This window comes from Stylophora pistillata, chromosome 14, assembly GCF_964205215.1.
Source record: "Stylophora pistillata chromosome 14, jaStyPist1.2, whole genome shotgun sequence".
Taxonomy (NCBI): domain Eukaryota; kingdom Metazoa; phylum Cnidaria; class Anthozoa; order Scleractinia; family Pocilloporidae; genus Stylophora; species Stylophora pistillata.
The window spans coordinates 12,618,401-12,639,049 of NC_142532.1; the positions used below are offsets into that span (position 1 = coordinate 12,618,401).

At 37.3% G+C, this 20,649-nt stretch overlaps 2 long non-coding RNA genes and 3 other non-coding genes across 5 annotated transcripts; 1 reads left to right on the plus strand and 4 right to left on the minus strand.

Moving 5' to 3' along the window:
• Positions 1–458: 458 nt before the first annotated feature.
• On the minus strand, positions 459–5,135 carry LOC148716591 (uncharacterized). The gene is made up of 2 exons (XR_015995047.1): positions 4,420–5,135; positions 459–2,045 (listed from the first exon to the last, which is right to left on the minus strand). It is a non-coding gene; the product is annotated as an uncharacterized LOC148716591 (long non-coding RNA).
• A 6,868-nt stretch (positions 5,136–12,003) lies between these two features.
• Positions 12,004–14,335, plus strand: LOC111330665 (uncharacterized). The gene is made up of 2 exons (XR_002694816.2): positions 12,004–13,996; positions 14,100–14,335. It is a non-coding gene; the product is annotated as an uncharacterized LOC111330665 (long non-coding RNA).
• Positions 14,336–14,996: 661 nt separating this feature from the next.
• Positions 14,997–15,069, minus strand: Trnar-ucg (transfer RNA arginine (anticodon UCG)). The gene has a single exon. It is a non-coding gene; the product is annotated as a tRNA-Arg (tRNA).
• Positions 15,070–18,729: 3,660 nt separating this feature from the next.
• Trnar-ucg (transfer RNA arginine (anticodon UCG)) lies at positions 18,730–18,802 on the minus strand. Its single transcript has one exon. It is a non-coding gene; the product is annotated as a tRNA-Arg (tRNA).
• Positions 18,803–20,056: 1,254 nt separating this feature from the next.
• Positions 20,057–20,129, minus strand: Trnar-ucg (transfer RNA arginine (anticodon UCG)). The gene has a single exon. It is a non-coding gene; the product is annotated as a tRNA-Arg (tRNA).
• Between the last annotated feature and the right edge of the window lie 520 nt (positions 20,130–20,649).

Consider the following 20,649-nt stretch of genomic DNA (forward strand, 5'->3'; position numbering starts at 1 on the left):
AAATATCGGGTCAGATTTGGTCAGGTGCGGTTAAACTCAATGACTCCAAAGAATGGTGACACATTCTCGACATAGGCTTTATTAAAAAAGCACTTTAAGTAAGCTTATCGGCGATCTGTCAGTCACGTGCAAATATTTGCCAAACAGCCCTAGATAACGCAAGAAGCTATCTTAGGTTATCGATGTTCAAATCCTACAAATTCTCTCACTTCTTCTACCAAAGAAATCGTACAAATAAAACTAGTGAACTACGACAAACTCTGCGCGATGTTTCCCTTATTTAATCGTCTCAAGTCAAGGGTATGAAAATGTCTCGCCTCGTGCTTTGATGGTCTGTCGTATCATTAGATTATCGCTTTCTCAAAGCTTTTATGACACCTAAAAGCGCCGGAAAAGAGGTATTTACAGTAATACATCCGAAACCAAACAAAACCGATATGTACATAAAGCGCTTTAAATATTAGAAATAAACAATTTTATTTTCGGAAATTCGCACCATTTCAGACAAGGGCAGTGGCTATAATGAATTTAGAAAATCGCCTTCAGCCTTCGTCGGAGAAGTGTTTTGTAGCCATCCTCACGCAACATTTACATACTGAGTTATATTTCATCGCCGCATAACAGATGCGACGCATTTGGCTGAAATCTCAGTAATTACCGTCCGTCACATATTGTCTTCAATTCAAAGCAAGACCAGGTCTTTTACCGATGTTATCTCGAAGTAAGATACCAAAAGCAAACAAGAAAAGCTCTTAATATGTGTAGTTTTCAGTTAACTTTTGCTTCAGATATTGTTTCGGTTCTTTATCATGTCGACTTTTTGCATTGCAATTAGCAGTTCTTTAATGCAACATTAGTACATTCAAGCTTGCGTGCGGTCTGTTAATGGTGAATTGAAAAGAAAGAAAAAAACAATAAAATGATAAATACATAGAAATCAGCCTGAGAAATGAAAATGTTTGAAATTGTCTTGCGTTGACGAAGGTCTAGCCTAGCTGTACAAACTGTCATGCTTGAGAAATTAATCTGTCCCTTTATGTGAGCAACACTTAAAATCGGAACAGAATTGGATGTGATTTACAGATTTATTTGTCCTGCGGAAATTAAAGGCCCTTTTTTAAATGTATTAAGATCCAATAAGGTTGTGAAAAGTAAAACAAATTTATGTACGTATGTCGGGTCACAACTGACAGACAGTTGGAAAAAAAATAAAAGTCCGACATGTACTTAAAATCGGTTGAAGTTAAATCTGCTATATTGTAAGTTGGAATGTCATTCCTCAAAGGATAGTAATAAAATTGAAAAGTAATATAGGTTCGATTCATTCCGTGAAGATTGAGTAAATACTGTTTGAAAAACTGATAGTAATCTCTCTTTTTAGTCCTTTCAATCCCATTTGAACCTGCGAACCTGTTGAAAGAAATACAATAGATTTGCGAAAACCGTAAATATGTCATACTTAGATTTTTCACTGCATCATATGAACATTGCTTCTACATGCAACGAGCCAAACGGCCTACAAGACTCGTCCTGAAAAGTACCAATCATGTCGGGGAAGGAATTTTTGTTCTAATAACTCGTAAAAACCTGCCCTTACGTTGAATGTAGATGACCACCTCAAAGGGACTTCACGATGTTTGTGGAACTTGTGAAAAAGATATTCAATACTTTCATTACGTATAAGTGGCATTGAGTGAATTGATAGAGTAGTACTGAATTAACAAGAAACTTTTACGTATGATGCACGATCCTCGCAGTAGATAGCGCTATTTGAAACTTTTGTTGCACGGATTGGAACCTTAGCGTGCTTCTATGGCACAGTGCGTTATCAGCTTAGACTCTAAGACGCAAAGAGATGATTTCAGAGTGTTGTGGTTATGTAATCCACTTTTTTTTATGAAGTACTTAGCTACCAATGCTACACATGCAAATACTCTGAAATATACAGTCCTTAACTAAACCGTCGCATTATAGTGGTAAAGTTCTCGAAAAGCCTAGATCCAAAAACAGCATTTAGGGAAAAACAACATCAGGAGTCACTGCACCTGCAGAAAAAGAAAAACAACACTCAGAATTTAAAATTACGTGCAACTTTTGAACTAAACGCGAATTCTCGGATTTTCCGAAACTAAACATATGCACGTGTTCTGCTAAGAATAGCAGGTACACAGTAAAACATTTTCGGATTGTTTGAACACTTGTTAAATAAGTATTTGTAGCACATGGCCAGTAAATGACAACTGACAGCCTTGGCTGTACACTAGTTGAATGATTCTTTGTAATGAGTAAGTTTGGCACAGATTCTGAAAACAAATCTTTTTGTCAAAGTTACTCTTCGGTGATACAGTATAAGAAAGAATTTGCGATATCTATTTGTTTTTGTATGTTTTTACTGTTTATTGTCCCTGGAATGGCGAGGAGGATACCAGCTGGTATTGCTCATCAGCACCAGTACCAGTAAAGTGATGAATTGGGACGCTTATTGTTATAAGATAAAGTGTCTTAGAAAAGGACAACTAGTAAGAAGTTACAGTAATATCTCAAATCTTAAGCGATAGGATGAAACGGTGCCTTAGTTGAGGAGAGATTCGGGGCAGTTTGACAAAATAAAGGGATCAGGTTTTGCGGTTTAAGTTCATTCTTCAAACACTCTGCTTCCTGTCCTTTTAATTTTCTCATTCGAGACAAGAAACAAACTGATACCCTTAATGACATCTTTAAGAGATGATGTATATTACGTTGCAACGTTACAAAATTCATTCGCGACTTAAAGACAGTGTCTTGTTCACGGATGTGAAAGGACGTGTTTTGCCAGCGGTAAAATGAAAGTGCTCAACATTTTTTCTACTCCGAGATAAAAAATAATGACGACGACTGAATCTTTCCTGAAAGCTATGTTGGTATTGTTAGGAATAAAATCAAATGACAACAAATGATGGCAACATCTTGCTTGAAAACCGTGAATGTATATGCATTATTGCCCTATGCCGGCTTTTTGAGTTTGGGTAGTTTTCACCCTTCAGTGTCGCTTGAATTCCTGAATATTTGCCTCACTCCGAGCTTTCACTTACACACAAACAAGAACAATCTAGTCATAGGATCGCATGGTATGCATTTATTGGAATAAGTTCGAGACTGAATGGTTGGAGTTCTCCTTTTCCAGAATCATCAAAATCACAGAGCTCATTACATCAATTTGGACTAATTTCTTAATAGCTAAACGTCTTTCGGATTTTAATTTCGCGAAAACCATTTCCTACAGCACTAACATAGCGGATCAATAGGATATTCTAGGGATCATTTCCTTTGGTTCCATTGTCTAAAATGTACGAACGTTTTTGACACCCCTCGACGTTCCTCGAACAGCACGCTATCGACTTGCTTGGGCGATCATATTGGTGAATATAGCTAACCGAGGTATCCAGACATTGATAATCCTGACAATAAAATTGTCTGATAGTTTATTGATGGCCGTAAGATGATCATTGCAGGACCCCTAACGGGCTCCGTAGAAGTGTAGACTGACTAGAAAGCGGTTGTTGTCTTTAACTAAACCAAATGCATACAGGGCATTTGACAGTTTTCAGTTTACTTTCTGAGCTTCTCAGTGAATATATGTTCTTTACAGATCTCGGTCTGGGAATTTCAAAGCCAGCAAATGAAAGCAGAAATGTAGTGGGCTGTAAGAGATCTTTCACTTCTGCCATTTGTAGGTCTCTTGTGGTCACCAGCAATCAGTGGAAGACATTATATTTTATCACATCATTTCCTTTATTTCTTGTTCGAGATGATTCCCTGTATATTCTTGTATATAAGCTCGAAGATTTTTTTCCCTAAGAAATGAACTATTCACCCTTGCATCAAGGTTAATGTGTTACCGGCATGACGAATTAATGCATGACAACTCCTTTGCTAATGGGAATGAACGACCCATAAACCAGAACAAACTAAACGTTGAACCTTTTAATTTTGCCCAGTGAATGAAAAACAAGTTGACGGCTCTATATACCGATGCACTTTATTGAAATCAATCAGCACTGATGGCCTTCGCTAGATCGTAAACTTGTAATTTCCTCAGAAACCAATTTTCTTTCCTAATAGACCTAGCCCAAGTGAGAGTTAAATAATACTGGGTTTTCAGGTATGATGATGCCACTCCAAGAACATGGAGTTGTTTAATGAAATCTTGAAACTGCGACTTTTTTTCCTGTAGTCTTCTTTCAATTGTCTTCTCTTTATTATTTTCATTTGAGTAATACCAGTAATTCCATCAGTTGTAATCGACGATAAGAATCAAAACTTAATATCTTCTGCTTTTCTCTACCTCAAAACGCCCTTCGTGTACCAGGTTTGATCAGAAATTAGATCAGAATAAGTAAATAACAAAAAGTAGTATTATGAAGGAGATATTTCGCCTACCGCGTTGATGTTGCTGTTTCAGTGTGGTTAATGGGCTTGACGAAGACGCCTATTGAGAAACAAAGCACGAACTATGTAATAGAAACTCGGGCTCAATTTCATTTGGCAATGAAACTCGGTGGTATTTGCTACTACTTGACCTTCCAAAGGCTCGTAAGTTATGCCTGAAGCATGCTTTTCTGAATGTTGCTGTGATCTAACACTTGCCTATCACGTCGAAAATAAGAATTGCCGATGCAGGGTAATTCACTCTCGTCAAGCTTGATAAAGAGTCAAAAGTGTTAGGGGAAAGTCAATTCAAACATTTGGTTGTGTTCTGTGAGTTTTCTTCTGCGGTCACGTCTGTGTGTGGACAAAATGTGTTTGACATTTCTCAAGACATCGTCTTTAGTGTTTCACTTATTTGTGGACCCTTAAAATGACACTGTTATCTTATACGAGCTATGGGATCTGTATCGGTCGATAAGTTTAGTTATCTGTCTGAAACATGGTGCAGCTACACAACTGTCAGTAGTCGATTGTTAAGGATGTCATTTTTTAATCAGTCAGGGATACGTTTCATTCTGAAAAAAAAAACAACAACATGCAATCGGTATCAATTTCTAAAAAAGTTGTACTCGATGGAGACCTTGATGTACGCGCAGTAACATTTCTCTTCCTCGAAAAATCATGCATATGTACGAACAGAAGAAAGAATTGAAACGCCGTCTGGTAGAAGTTGCAATAAATGAAACTAAAGATTGCTTTTGATTATCACTAATGATTAGAAATCGTGAAGCCTGAAGCATACCAATTAAGCCTTTTTCTTGAAATTACATGTTATATGTGGACAAGTGCTTTCGATTTCGATCATTTAACATTTCTATACATTTGTGGAAAGTAATTATGAAAGCGAAATTTTTATTAGATTTTTTACCGCTTCTTTAGAATCAACATAACACTAGTACAATAAAACAAGTCAAGGAAAATTGGAGATTTGTCGTAGTTAATTGTAAATCTGGCAAGCTTTTGATCCAATGTAATGGGTCGCCGTCGCATCAGAGATCGAAATCGCTTTATTCGAATTGACTTTGGAGAACGAACGGACATGGCACACATCTTTCTTGTTTGTTTTAGAAAGTGGAATCTTTTTACGGTATATTTTTCTTGAATAATAGCGCAAATGTTGTGCCACCGAATGGTTTTTAAAATGATTTACAAGGAAAAATTAACAAACATCTAAGTCGATTTAAATTTGGGAGGCCGTTAAAAGCTTTTTTTGGGTCGTTTAAATTTTATGGTTTGGATTTGACACCTTGCTGTGTGGAGTAAATAGCGAAGACGTTTTTTGTGTCATTTACAGTTTGCGACGAGCAAAAGAATTTCAGCTCGACTTGAATTCATTTGGGCTTTAACTTTTCGGAAAGGTACTTTATATTAAATCTAGTGTAAACAGGAAAATGGAAAAAAAAAAACTTTTGTCACCGAAAGTAGTCCGTGCCGTAACCAGCTGTGTATCCATTCAAAGCCAGAGCTTATGGTCCTATTAAATGTTTAATTGTAAATTTTCTGCAGTGAGAATTAATGGAGAAGAAACGTTAGCGGCGTCAGAGTTCTCTTAGTAGGTAAGGTAAATTAATAGATTAAGAGAAATACCGTTTGAAAAGAACCGAGGGAAATTTATAACACACCGATAAAAACAGATTATTAACTTTGTTCAGTTTCATTAATAGCCTCGAAAATGTTAAATTTGCTTATATTGATTATGTTAATGGAAATCCACAATTATCGACAAGAAAATTATACAAGGATGTTGATTAAAAGATTAAAACTGAGACTTTAGATAACCTGGTTTCTGAAGCTTTTTCCTTTTATTTGATTGCTTTAAAACTTATTTATTGGCGCCATAGTATTTGGTCAAATACATATAAACTTTCACCGTTTGCATATTTGTTTGAAAGCAATAGGAAACCTTATATTTAGGCTATCTATTTAGGCTGATTGAGATTTTCATTGTATACTGAGCATCTGCACCTGTTCCGCAAAATCCTTTGAAGTCCCAAAATAAAAGACTTATTTGTTTGCCGACGGGGTTTTCAGGGAATGTTTGATGTGCTTTTTTAGAGCGAAAATTGATCTCTCGTTTCGTGTATATTTTGATCGTTCGAATTTGAATTAAAATGTTCACCGTTTATTGTTAAAGTGGATTTCAATAGTATCTATGTTCAAGGATTGCTCGAGAGCTTTCTTAGAATCAGGTGATGGACAATGAAACGTCGCGGAAACTTCTTGTACATCCGCTGTAAAAGGCAAATTTGCCATAGCATGGTTTGTTATCATCATATTTCTTTTGAATGGCATACACATCCGTTAAATTTATGCTCTGCGAATATGATTTTATGACGGCTCTCAACTTGAGAGTTGAGTGAACTTATAACTGTAAGAGACACCAAGTTACCTGTACTCGCGTTATGTTGCTACGTGTCACCACTTCGATTCTTTATCAAGGTGTACCTGTGATCAGTCCACTCAATACATCTCTTTTGTTCTCTTGTCTTGTGCATCATATAACATGCTGTACCTAAGTACTTGAAATTTTTCTTAGGCTTTTGGAGAAGTCTGATACAAATATAAGATGTCCAGCTTATATTTTTAAACGACAGATGGTGGGACATTAGCTGGCGTTATATTAAAACCTTTAATGCCACTATCGGAATAGACGTACAACTTCTTTAATTGCTCGTGTAGCTTAGTACTTAGTGAGCGTTAAATTTGACCATAATTTTCTCGAAGAGTTGTAATAAAAAAGAAGCTTGCTTATTCCTCTTCATGAAGTTAATTACTTGTAAAGTTCACATTGCCGAGTCATTGACTTGGTGTGAAAATTTGGTTTTTGTGATAGGCAGGTTCTTGTATTATAATAGAAAAAAGGGAAGAAGTCCCTACCATGATGGTACACAGCTAATTACACTTTGGCAGTTTTTTTTTGCTATTATCACTCTTTTGCAACGTTTATTGTCCCGTTTGTTAGCCGTTTTGGCTTGATTGTGTGAAGGATGTCGATCTGACTTAAAATCCAGATGCATGTGGGACCTATAGCGTATTCAAGGAAGAGTTCTTAGTTGCGCGTTCAGTGTGCGAATGAAAGACTCTTGTTTGATCATTCAGACGACTAGTTTAAAAAGATTTACGTAAGTTTTTTTTTTTGTGTGTGAAACTAATGAACAGAACAGTGCTTATGGTTTCTTGGGAACTGTGCGAATGAGGGTATTGTGCGTACGTAAATGAACAGAGAGTATAGTCATGGCTCCTTTTGTAACTCTATCTCGTAGGCGAAGGAGAACAGGTTGAATTATCGACTTAGCAGTGAACACATTAATAATTCTAGCGACGTTAATTTATATTAATTAAGTACGAGCTTAAAAAAATATGTTTTTACAGGTGTTTTTCGTTAGCGTTATTAGGAGCTGAGACTTCGCTTATATTTTTGAACCAGCAGGTAAACATAAACATTCTTAACGATCAATATCACTTGTCTTTTCAAGCCTGAGACAGCAGAGCTGCTCTCTGCTGATGTAATCCTAATCTTAGAGTCTAATGCTTCTTAAGCTTTTTTGATATTAAAATGTGTTTTGTTTCTTTTAATTTCGTCCTTTTATAACAGGGTAGCCTTGAAACATTATGTTAGCGGTGGTGAAATTGGTTGTATGAAGTGGTGTCCTCCGCCCTCTACCAAAAGCTAACAGTTAGTCTACCGAGCGTTCGTTTACGTAACTGCGAGCAAAATGTTTGCGTTTTCCCACCAATTTACGACTGAGCAATTTAACGGACACAGGCGCCGTCTGGCCAATGTGAATTTGACATAATAAAGTACGTACCTATAAGTTTAAATTAATCACGACCCTATTAAGCCTATTTGCCAAAAGCAAAGAAAGTTTTCCAATACCAATGGGAAAATAACATTTTAAGATTATTTAATTCGCCTCGATTCCCTTGTTTTCTATCGGTGACTTTATTTAACACTTAGTTTTCCTCAAACCGACTTGTTTTTATAGTGCTTGTGTTTACTAGAAGTCATGCAAGCGTTTCTTGTTAATGAACGTTTATATTTAGGATGAACGATGAATTTTTACGGTTTCCTCAAACGAAAAACTAATATGTCGCTATGCCACGAACTAAACAGAAGTTTTGCAATTTGAGATGAGATGAGGCAAGTATGCTGACAGACCTGAGTCACTATAAGCAGTGGTGCGTTTTGGCAACAGTAAACAACTCTCAACGCTTAGCACTTAGGTGTAAACATCTCTTTCGAACAAATGTTGCTCCAAGAATATAACAACCATAAGTATGATGCACGATCCTCGCAGTAGATAGCGCTATTTAAGCAATAGCGAAAATCAGACCTGAAAAAAATCAGGCCTGTACGGGATTCGAACCACTGACCTCTGCGATACTAGTGTAGCGCTCTACCAATTGAGCTAACAAGCCAACTGAGAGCAGGCCGTTAAGTTGATTCGTAATAAACCCGTGAAAGTGATAAATCAGATACAATGAAATATATGAAGTTCATATATTTCATTATCAACTTAAATCAACTTATCGGCCTGCTCCCAGTTGGCTTGTTAGCTCAATTGGTAGAGCGCTACACTAGTATCGCAGAGGTCAGTGGTTCGAATCCCGTACAGGCCTGATTGTTTTCAGGTCTGATTTTCGCTATTGCTTAAATATCGCTATCTACTGCGAGGATGGTGCATCATACGTATCTAAAACCGCAGTTCAAAATATATGAACTTCATATATTTCATTGTATCTAATATAACAACCAGTTGAAATTAACATCTGAATTAAGAGTCACTTAACCCAAAACGCTAATTGCTTGCTTAATTTAGGCCTCGAATACTAATGCTTGTTTCCGATTCATTTGGTTCCAGGCAATTCTGAGTACAAAATGAAGTCCTGTAGTCTCATGCTGAAATGGTTTGCCGTAAAGGTGAATAATGAACATGGTTTTTTACCTACTTCTGGGGTCATTCTCTTTTTTTTTTTTTCGCGACTCAAAGGCGTCATATCTTTTCATTTTTCTATACAAAGGATTAAAAGCTTCCACTCGTACCTTTTTAGCTCATTCAAATCCGAACCTACTGTTACTAAATAACTATGGCTCCATCTCTTGGTCTCTAGTTAAAACGAAAGGAAGAATACTGTCAACTTTTGTGAGGCCCTTTCCTTTTTTTTTTACTTTTAAAGGTTTTCTGCGAATTCCTTCTTTATTTCAGGCTACACTTGAGTTGATATTTTGCTTCCTTTCCACAGCCCCACCATTCTCCGCCCAAATGCCCTCAACAAAGACATGTAATACGTTAATTAGCAGCTAGGTATAAGCTGGGGTCTCTTAGCTAAACCCTTACACATCAAATCTCTTAAGGGATTTAAAATATGTTAAAAGCGTGGCGCAAGTAAACATAGAAGAGAATTTCAAGAAGATTACTTTCAACAGTGTTTATTTGATATTCCTGTTGATGTGTCATTTGCTTTGGCTAGAGATACGTAAAGTTATACACGTAGTATAGATGGCTAATTCACTTTAATCCGAAGGCTATGGTAGCTGATCCTTTCAAGACTGAAAAAACAAATTCTATCTTCAACTACAATAGCGATCTAAATTAAGAATTGTACGTTAGGATTTCAAAAGAAGAGCAAAGTAAGTTTAATGAACCAAATTTCCCACCCGCGGAAGTCCATATAAGCTCAAGACGATAGCATTGCTTTTTCTTTTGTCTTTTTCGCACAATGATCTTTTCTTTGTGCTAATTACGGATTGTGAATGCCTTCAGAAATGCAGCTTAACTCGGGGGCTCGATATCTGCTTTAGTATCTCTTGACGATAATACCTCGGGCCAGTATAACCGGTATTATTTAAGAAGGTAAAGTTATTTTACCAATGATACAGAGCACAACCTTTTTAAGTCCGGAACTGACCATCTGAAATAGATCACAATAGATAACAATATTGAATTCCAAGCTGAAGATTTGATTCTATTCTCGTGGTATCATCCGTATTAGACACTAAAGGAGACACGTGCTGAACAACGTTTGTTTAGTGACATCACTGACCAGGCATTAAATGATATGCGCCATTTGGTGTTCGAGTTTTTTGTTGCAGCTTTAATAAGAGTCTCAGAAATATCAAGTTTTCAAACCAGAAATTTAAAGGTTATAGGGCGTTATTTTAAATTTGATTTTATTGGCGTGTTGACCTTGCGTTTTAAGAATAAGTGGTTGGGCGTCGATCTGGCGAAGGGTCTGTAGTTTAATCACTTTAGAGACAGATTTTACATTCTAGATTAGTCTGCGAATAAAGCCTTCTTTCGCCCGCCATTTTCACTGCCGCAGGTCGCACGACTTCCCCTACATCTTCAGCGAGGAACGTTTTCAGTTAAACTTGTTCAATTGGTTAACTTATTCATGTTGGTAACAACATAAATATATGTTTTTTTCTTAGAGAAGTATGGTGTGTTGTAAGTTGGAAAGCGAAAGGCGTAAACATTTCTGTGTGGTCTGTTTATTGCATTCCCTTGGTCTGCCGCGTGTCTTCTCGAATCAAAGGAGTGCCCGTTTGGATTATTGTCATCCTTTGTGCTTTGTTATTATTTTGTCTAAGTAGAATTTTCTACGTTCTTTGGTTATGAGAAAACCCTACATAATAGCTAATATTAACTCTACCAAGTACCCGTTGGTGAGTGGGTCACTCAAAACAAATAATTCATTGTTTCCGATGCCATGGTTTTCCATTATTTTTCTTAAAGTTTTGTTTATTAAAATTTTCAATTCATTTGGCGTTTTTTTGCATTCTCAAACATTTTCATTTCATATTCTGACTCTTTCAGAACTTAAGAAAGTATGACCCGCTTCTAAACAAACCAAGTTTTATTGGCGTTTGAAGTTTTTTAGTCTTGCTTAGTTAGGCGCCCTCAAAAACATTTCAGGATACTGACAGGGGGAAAAACGGGAGCTGTCGCTTGTTCAATGCAAGAAGTAAACTTGTTTAATTTGATTTAAGCACCCATGTCACTCTGATCCGAAAAACATTTGATTTCATGATGCCTAAATCGAGATAGGCGTCAAATTGTGAGTGCCATGGTGAAGCTTACAGGAAATAGCTCAGAACAAATCCAATGTGCATTGGCCAGGGCCAAACAGAAAATTGAAGCCTTTCGGTTGAATAGATAAAAATAGATGAATAATCAAGATGAAAGGATAGAATAATTGTACCAATGTACACTGAGTCCACTGTTTAGTTCATTTCTTGGTTGAATTATATCTCAAGTGCTTGAACAGGGATCTGCTATCCCGTAAAGGATCATTTTTAGTTTTAGTTTATGTCGTGTAAAGTGAATAAGTGAATTTATTACACGACTCGGGCAGTCAGAGGGCCAATAACTAAAATCAACCAGTCAAAATGCTCTATTGCCGGTCAATATTCTCTCAGTATTGGACCGGGCACTGTCCCGAATGGTCCCGAATGATACCGCACTTGTGTCCCTTTGAACTTCAGTCGTATAATAAATCTCTTAGTAACCAAGCTTGCTCGGGACCGTACTGGAAGAATATCGGCCCTCGGTCTTTTTTCTACGGACCTCGCTGCGCTGGGGCCGTACTGTCAAGACCTCGGGCCGATATTCTCCCAGTACGGCCCTCGCGCTTGGTTAATAAGATATATATATCTTTTCTGATAACAACAAGGGCAGGAATGCCCGAACGGAAACGTACTTTTCAAATTTACTTTTTAAAAACAACCACTCGACCTCTGGTCATTGAAATTAAAAGCAGGTCCTAGAAATGGCCATGACTGGTAAGTCGTTGAGTTTCGTAAAACCGATGCGTAAGTGAATCCCGTTCGTGGGAGACTTGTCGAGATTACCAATTTAGAGTATCGACAAAAGTTTTGTGTTCAGGATGAGTGATCAAGCCATAGACTGACCACTCATTCAAATTTTTTTTTCGTTCTTGTCTGGAAAATTATTAAGCAAAATGTAATTCTAACCACCTGTGCATCTCTTTTAGTTCACTGGGACCTTTTTTCAAGGGTAACTTAATTTTGCTGGTTAAACACATGTTAATCGTTACAGGCCGATTGTCACTTCTTTGTTGAGTTACCATAAGCAAAAACTTTCTTCTATTTTGTTTGATTAATTGGTTTGGCCGTTTGGTAGCTTTATTTTATTTTCAAAAGCTAGCTGTAAGGAAAACGTAAGGCAATTCACGCCTCTAGCGTCTCTTTTTGCTTATTACTTATCGCCTCAGTCCATTCGACAAAATTGTCAGTTAAAAGGCAAAGAAAAAGAATATAGATGTAGTGCAGTCCACTGTAGATAGTTGACACTGCACAGAATGGTTCTCTCCACGTGCCCAAGCTCACTCATTCATATAAACAGCAGGAATTTTCTGTTTGAAAAACATGTTGGTCCTTGATACCTGTCGGCAGCTGTATGAAGGGGCAACCGCATCGAAATAACTTCTTACCAGCACGTTATTTTACCGCTTTGCTTCAAACATCAAAGCTCGTGCCTCTATATATAGAATTTGTTTCCAAATACTTCAAAATGTTGTTCTTTACGGATAATTTTCGTCTAGCGATTCGTTTTTTACGTTAGGTAGACGAATCTGTTTAACCCTGATTTTCACTTTGATATAGTTCTTGGAAATGTGCAAAAATTCAGTTTGTCAACTGAATTGCTGAATTTTTTAAAGTGAGTTCTTAGTGATCTTAATATTCACCGGGTGCCTTAATAAATAAATAAATACCTTTTAACTCTCTGGGAATTAAGTTAAAAGGGTTTAATTCAGAGAGAAATTGCTATAAGAAGTGGGTTGGGTACGTGTTTCACTGTGCGCCTAAATTTTAATTTATGGCGACACCTAACATTCTTTCCCAACGAGCCCATATTATCCCATTTCGAATCTTTTGCTTGTTAAGTACAATTTTTGTTTTTTGGAAACTTCAGGACCATTCTGAACTGAAAAAAAGAAAGATTTGTTTAAATTTCATGTTCGCGCATTCCAATTTTATCTAAATACTCTACCAATAGGAATTGTTTATTGAGCTGGCGTCGTCGATATTTTTCAGCAGCTGAATATCAATTCAAATAATAAACGGAGACCGTGTAAAATAATTGTGTTTTAAGTACCTCGTACCCAGGAGCCCGCTTTCAACTTAAAGCAGATCGAGGTCCCATGGTTGCCGGGAGCGGGATAAGAGGGACTTTTAACAAAAAAACTTTATAGGACGGCAACGGCGCCCGGAAGTGAATTTTTTTTCCGTTTGAGGTCGTACATTTAGCGCGAATTCGTTTAGGCTCGGCGCCGACCTCAAAAGGCTTGTTCTCACGGTGAGTAGAAAACGTGAGTAGATACGAGGCTTTTGTCCGCCTATAATCGTTTTTTTTCCCTGGCCTTTTAGTTTTCATAAATTAAGGGCCTCGTAATTTACTTGAATAGCTTTTGGCATAAAACGTATTTTATTCACTGTATTTTAAAAGGACAGCTGTAGACTCAGACTGAATATGACGGCATCTGATGATCAAGTGCAAAAATCCAAGTGAGCAAAATTACTTGACCAAGGTTTTAGCTGCTTTGATTCTACATTCTTATCTAAATTATGCTTTATGTTTTACCTCTCGTTTCCCGTTGTTTCACTGTAGGCTGATGGAGTGGAGCGAGGAACATGATGTACTTTTTCTGAGAGAAATGCCAGCAAGAAGTGTTTTTGGAGCAAAGAAAGAAGTCCCGCTCGTGGACTGACCATTTAGTATTATGTTAACTGTTTTTAACATTAAATGAACGTGAGGTGATTATAACTTAAAAGGAGCCAGAATTTGCGGCTCGAGAGCCTTTTTAGCATCACAAGAAAATGAAATACGACCATGAAATAATCGTTCATCATTTATTATTCATTGATTTATTAATTCATCACACTCCAAAGGAACGGGGATGGTTGAACATATCGAGGGGTTAAGAAAGATTGCAAACGACTCACTTGTTAGCTTAAAACATTGATGTAATGCTATGTTTTCAAGTTGCACAAACTACGACCTTGCTCCGAAATGGTTCAGTTTGCTCCGACGGAAGTACATTGCATATGGCAGTCGTTGTCTGACGAAGTAATTCTCTCGCTTGTCATCCAGACGGAGTTATGGATATTTTTGATATCCAATCAACTCTGCTCAGCTGTTCACTCCACAAGGAGTATTTCATCTCTTCTTTTGGATGCTACTAGTAAAGATCGACCCTCTAACTCCCTCTGACTCTTGGAAGTGTTTAGCATTAGAATTCACCTCACAACATAACTGAATCAAGCCAATTTATCATTGAGAACTGAAGTTGGTGTCCATCGTTCGCTTGCGAATTCTACTTTTAAAAAAATGTTGAAAAAATAACAACAAACAAATACCTGGACAAACAAACAAACGAGATCCATCTTCTATCACTTGGAGAAGCCAACTTTTCTTTTCTTTTTCTGTGATCAGTGGTGGTATATTTCTCTTTTTATAATTTACACTTCGGTTTAAGAGGAAAAAATGAGGTTGGACCAAAAGAAACGACCACGAAGGGACTCGAACCCCCAATCTTCCGATCCGAAGTCGGACGCCTTATCCATTAGGCCACGCGGCCAACCATTAAACTTACGGTTAGTTGTAAATAGTTGACCAAAGTTTCATCCAAAAACTATAAATCATCCAAGTTTGTTATCGTTTTAGGCCAAAATATTTAGGTAGTACAAGTTAAATTGTTTCTAATTTTTGCGGGGAAAAGCAGGTGTCAACTCTTATAGACCTCCAATGTCTGAAATTTCTTTCCATGATCAATCTTAAGGATGAAGAACTCATCGCGGTGTAATAGTGAGATGGTATTGAATTAGATATTTTATTTCAACTAAAAAATACCAACAGGACAATGCAACAAGTCTTCACTAAGAGAAGCATGTAACCTTCATTTTTACTTGTTATAGTTTCGTAGTGCTTTAATGACCTGATGTGTCAATGGCATATATGTTGTCGTTATATCCATACAATATTATGACAGTTTTCTATCGCTGTCTAATGAGCAGAAAGGTCAAGGTTTTATCGTTACAGAACGCAGTACTCATCTGAACGGCCGCGTGGCCTAATGGATAAGGAGTTCGAATCCCTTCGTGGTCGGTTACCTTTGTACATCAGTTAACCTTTTTAGTTCGACTAGGATTTCCTTATTGATTATCACTATGATTTAATGGAATTAGAACGAAAAAAACAAAAAGGAAAAGGAGAGAGGGAAAATAAAATTAACAGAGAATTAACGGTTAATTGTCTTAATATATTGAGGTACAAAGAGAAATTTTATACAATATAAAAAAAAAAAAATTTTTGCTCAAGTTCTCTTGGAAAGTATTCTGCTTATTCTCTTCCTCCCCGATAGGTATGATCGGGCACTTGTATGAAAAATTATCCTTTTTCGATCTATCTTCTCCAAAGTTGCGTGGACAAAACCAGTTTATACAATGTGGCCAAGTTACAAATACCTGTGATTATGCCTGAACAGCCAGTACTACGGAAAATAGCTGTAGTTTGATTAAAAAGAAAGTACTGAGGGAGCACCAAAGTTCTCGTGGAAAGCTTCCAAGTTAAAGCAATTTTGTTACTCTTTTTGGTAATTTGTTGCTATTGGCTTACCACTTTCCACAACCCCAAACCCAAAAGTTTCCGAAAAGTTCCCTAAGATACAAAAGTTCTCCTCACCCGTTATGAAAGTTCCCTGCCTCTACACCTTCAATTGGCCTTTGGGAACATCTAACCATGAACGTTAAAGGATACATTATGAAAGAGTAAGCTTTAGAAAAATGATCTTGAAGGACAAAAAGTCCTCGCCGAGAGTAACGTATTCTTATTATAGTTGCGCAATTTACGTTCTAATGAATCGATGTGTCAGGTGAAAGCGATTCACGGAACAAGGAGAGGCGTGTGGTCTAACGGATAAGGCGTCCCACTTCGGATCGGAAGATTGGGGATTCGAGTCCCTTTGTGGTCGTTAATATAATTTAATCAATCATGTTGTCCTTTAATTTCTTGAAAAGGAGCGTAGAATAACGATAGAAAAAGACAGATATACTTTGGAACCGTGATCACAAAAAAGGAAAATTCTACGAATCAAGTTGTCAGTAGCGAAAGTTAGGCAACGATCAAAGTACAAATAAATCCAGAGACCAACTGCATGGCTTTCGGAAACTTCGAGGTTTCGACAGAACATGCCTCCAGGGACAGCTAGCTGTCAGGTTCATATTCTATTCCATTCACCCATAGCCAATGCACTTTATCCGTGACAAAGTAAACGTGTTTGTGCTCAAGCTAATTTGAAATTGTAAAATTCCTAGAAAGCAATGAAGAATATGTTGTTCTCGTAAAGGATCCAGGGGGCTCTCAAAATTGTCTCGCTCAAAAATGTACAATTTTTGAAGAACTAAGCCTTAGGGCTCCAGGCGCCATTGCCAATCCTTGCGAAAGGGTGTTTGAAACGTGGAACGAAGAAGCGATGGAACTTCAGCCAAATCGGTAGAAGGCGGGTACGGAAGGAAGTCCAAGCACCCCGCCGTCGCCGTTATCCAAACTACACAATGTTAAGTGACCATTCATATTATTCACTCACTTCCTTCAGAAACATTTTTGACGCTGAATTTTACTTACAAATCAAAATCGTGGCCATAGCTGCCTTGGTGGACCACCCCTACATCAGTGCATTAACATCAAAGCGCGTCCATGCAAAGTTTAATCAATACTTTCGAAGCAATGCTAGCACGTCCCGTCTATTCCTAATAAAAATTTCTTTTCGAATAGCAAATCACTGATTTATCAAAACTGCGTAGATAAGTTACTATATTCCTTAGATATGGTGACTGAAACAATTTTTTTGCGTTTGCTTCAGAAGTTCTCAAAGGACTTTGAATAAATACAGTGTTAAATATAAGCTCGAGTGCGATTTATTGAGCTCGTAATCCTTGTTTCAGGAGGATGAGAAAAACAGCACCAGAGAACATGTGACACTCAACGTGCTTTGCAAATCTTTGCACTGTGGTATCGACTTACCAGTGTTCCTGGAAAATTACTTAGTACCCAGGATCTTTCCGCGTCGCATTTCAGCATGCCCTCGGGTGACACTAGCCGGCGCGTACGATACAACGAGTTGTATTCACAGCGGCAGGATATCTTGAGATAATCACTTGCTTCAAGAACAGGCACTTTCGAAGAAAACTTGTATTGATCTTAAATCCGCGACTTCGTAGCCGGAATGGTGCACATTTTATAACAGTTCGTGCGTGGTTGTTTATATTTTGAGCGCTTGTGTTTGTTTCTTTAATAACATGTAGTTGCTAGACACTCCAACTTTGTTCCAAAGGTCACTCTTTCTCTCGCCTCCCGGGGTGGGGAAATGAGGGTTTGATAAATAATTTCCACCAAAGTAAATGGTGTTTCGTATTTTTAGAAAAATTATCGAGTTCTTTACTGAAAATCGCCTATTTCAAAAGCTTTTTAATCGGGAGTTTCTTCAAGTGGAAAAATCACATGAAACAATCTTTAGGTTCAAAATCTGTGATAAGTTAGTTGAACGTGTTGTCCGAAATCTTTTTGGTCTACAGAGTGCACAAACTCCACCGGAATATGATTTTTGGAAAGCTCTCCTCGTTTCTTGGAAGTAAAGAGTTGACTTATTCCCCGGATATGCTGATGGGCAAAACTGTGCTTCAAGTAACAATGGCAGCTTTGACGCTTTAATTTTAAGTACTGGAAACTGAGTTGCTGCACAAACAGCAATTATCATGCTCTAGAGACCTTCCGTAAAGTAGGCATTTGCAACCTTGATCCTAACCAGCCTCATTGAACCTTACTTCGTTAGATGCAGCAAACCTTTAGATCAACGACGATGTAGATAAATATTCAACAAGAATAGCTGGTTCACTAAATTCCCGTTCAATCTTGCTCATCTGCTCATAAATTGTTTCAACTCATGGAAGTGTTTACCATTCGAATTCTCCTCATAATGTCAAATAGTAAACCCAGTTGATCACCGAGAAATTGTTGGCGGATTCTAGATATGAAGAATAATTGTAGAAAAACAAAACAAAAAAAACAAAAAAAAACAACTAATGAACAAACAAACAAACAGGATCCATGGTCTATCACATCGAAAGGCGAAGTCGTTCTTTTTCTTTTTTGTGATCAGCCTAAGTATTTTTGTCTTCTTTTTTTGTTATTTCTACACTCCGTTTCAAGAAAGGGCAACATGATTGCAAAATGACAAAAACGACCACGAAGGGACTCGAACCCCCAATCTTCCGATCCGAAGTCGGACGCCTTATCCATTAGGCCACGCGGCCAAGCACGTACGGAGTTGTCCAAACATTGATAGTTACCCAAAGTTTCATCAAAAGTATAAATCATCCAATTTTGTTATCGTTTTGCGCCAAAATATTTAAATAGTACAAGTTAAATTGTTTCTAGTTTTTACGGGGAAAAGCAGGTGTCCACTCCTATAGACCTCCAATGTCTGAAATTTCTTTCTATGATTGATCTTCAGGATGAAGAACTCATCGCGGTGTAATACTGACATGGTATTGAATTAGATATTTTATTTGAACTAAAAAATATTAACAGGACAACAAGTCCTGACTAAGAGAGACATGTAACCTTCATTTTTACTTGTTATAGTTTCACAATTAATGCTTTAATGACCTGATGTGTCAATGGCATATATATTGTCGTTATATCCATACAATATTACGACAGTATTCTATCCCTGTCCAATGAGCAGACAGGTCGACGTTTTATCGTTAGATCTATCCGAACGGCCGCGTGGCCTAACGGATAATTAGAACGAAAAAGACAAAAGGAAAAGGAGAGAGAGAAAATTAAAAAAATTAAAAGAGAATTAACGGTTAATTGCCTTAATAGAGGTAGAAAGAGAAACTTTATACAACATGAAATCAATTTTTTGCTCAAATTCTCTTGGAAAAGTATTCTTTTGCTTATTCTCTTCCTCCCCCGTAGGTATGATCGGGCACTTCTATAAAAAATTGTCCTTTTTCGATCTATCTTCTCCAAAGTTACTTGGACAAAACCAGTTTTTTTATACAATATGACCAAGTAACAAATACCTAAGCTTATGCCTGAACAGCCAATACTAAGGAAAATAGCTGGAGTTCGGTTAAAAAGAAAGTACTGAGGGAGCACCAAAGTTCTCGTGGAAAGCTTCCAAGTTAAAGCAATTTTGTTACTCTTTTTGGTAATTTGTTGCTATTAGCTTTCAACTCGTGGAAGTGCTTACCATTCGAATTGTCCTCATAATATCAAAAAGTAAAGCCAGTAGATCACCGAAAAATTGTATGCGGATTATAAATATGAAGAATAATTGTAGAAAAACAAAAAGAAAACAAAAAGAAAACAAAACAAAAATAAAAAATTAAAAATAACTAATAAACAAATAAACAAGCAGAATCCATCGTCTATCACGTCGAAAGGCGAAGCCTTTTTTTTTCCTTTTTTGTGATCAACCTAAGTACTTTTGTCTTTTTCTTTTGTTATTGTTATACTTCGTTTCAAGAAAGGTCAACGTGATTGCAAAATGACTAAAACGACCACGAAGGGACTCGAACCCCCAATCTTCCGATCCGAAGTCGGACGCCTTATCCATTAGGCCACGCGGCCAAGCACGAACAGAGTTGTCCAAACATTGATAGTTTACCAAAGTTTCGTCAAAAATATAAATCATTCAATTTTGTTATCGTTTTGCGCCAAAATAGTTAAGTAGTACAGGTTAAATTGTTTCAAATTTTTACGGGGAAAGCAGGTGTCCACTCCTATAGACCTCCAATGTCTGAAATTTCTTTCCATGATCAATCTTCAGGATGAAGAACTCATCGCGGTGTAATACTGAGATGGTATTGAATTCAGGATGTTTCTTTGAACTATAAAAAATTTCACAGGATAACAAGTCCTCACCAAGCGAGGTATGTAACTTTCATTCTAACTTGTTGTAGTTTCGCAATTAACGCTCTGATGACCAGATTTGTCAATGGAATATATCTTGCCGTTATATTCATATAATATTATGACAGTATCCTTTCGCTGACTAATGCGCAGGTAGGTCAAGGTTTAATTTTTACAGAACTCTGCACTCATCCAAACGGCCGCGTGGCCTAATGGATAAGGCGTCCGACGTCGGATC